The sequence below is a fragment of the Penaeus monodon genome, chromosome 31, assembly GCF_015228065.2.
Source record: "Penaeus monodon isolate SGIC_2016 chromosome 31, NSTDA_Pmon_1, whole genome shotgun sequence".
NCBI classification, from domain to species: Eukaryota; Metazoa; Arthropoda; class Malacostraca; order Decapoda; family Penaeidae; genus Penaeus; species Penaeus monodon.
In genome coordinates this window covers 20239994-20241199 of record NC_051416.1, presented here as the reverse complement: position 1 = coordinate 20241199, position 1206 = coordinate 20239994, and the positions used below count along the sequence as shown (strand labels likewise).

At 35.1% G+C, this 1206-nt stretch overlaps 1 protein-coding gene across 1 annotated transcript in view; it reads left to right on the top strand.

Annotated features, from left to right (window-relative positions):
* The window catches only part of LOC119592916, a 14356-nt gene that overhangs the window by 9889 nt on the left and 3261 nt on the right, over positions 1-1206 (top strand). The gene's annotated exons all lie outside the window — the stretch shown is intronic.

Sequence of the window (1206 nt, the reverse complement as noted above, 5' to 3'; positions counted from 1 at the left end):
TGACGCCAGGTATAAACGACTTTCGAAAGAATAACAAATCTCGAATGGCTTAACTAAACTCGCTTAACGTCGCTCATTTACTTGCAAAGTCAATACCCTGTTGTAAATCACAGCTCAACGGCGAGGCCAGTGATTGAAATCATGATGCAAAGAAAAAACAGAAATAAGTTGAATGCAATGAATGATTTCAGTTCTCTGCTGCAGGATTATAATTTCCTATATAGTGAAAATACTGGCTGTATATAACTTAGTGACATGGATTTCATTATCTTCATGTAAATAATGAAGGGAAAAGTCGTTTATAGATATTTTGCATAATTAGTAGTAATGGAAAGTAATTATACAACCCCAAGTATGAATTAATAATTACTGTTTTATTTATACAAACTGCTTGTTTTCTTTAAGGATTCGTTTGTTAGTTTTTTAATGTAATCTGAAACGAGGCATATTAATATGGAACATTCCTGTATGTATCAGCTGAACACCATGCTAACGAGAAACAGTCCTCGCCAGTCATTAAGATAAGAAAGCTGTAGTGTCGGAATTCCTGGTTTTTAAGACGTATTATCAGGGTTTATGCAACCAGTTTAGCAAAGGGATGTACTCGTCACTCGATTCACTGAGTATAGTATTCTCTTCCGGCAAACAGACTTAGGGCCAATTACAATAGCAGCACGGTCGAAAATCCTATGCATCTGCGCGTTTACGATGTCCTTTTAGCTCATTTGTGAAGGACATCGCTTTCACACTGTAGAAATCTATCTTCTTTTCTTCCTATGTTGCTTTGCAAGCGTAAAAAGAACATTGTCTGCACACGATACCATTGATCAACGATATCTAGAAAAAATGTGCGAAATTGACACCTGGGAATTCCAAACTTTCCCAAAAGAATCACACCAAAGCCTTGAGGGAAAAAGTGATTGTTTTGCACATAAAGAGATTTTCCAAAACGAGAATACATTCCGTAGTTTATATTTCGGTTGTGAAGAAATGCTTGACCATGACAAGTAATACTGTGTACTTGTGTATCCCCTTTCCTATTTTCTTTTGTCATAGCCACCATCATCATTTATCTCATAGTATAAGAAGCAAAAACATTTCTCAGTGAATACAAAAGTAGAAATGTTCACAAATTTGTATCAGTGCTTACATCAATTTAAATATTTTGCGCATCAAATTATATACGTATTATTGCTACAACTGTAA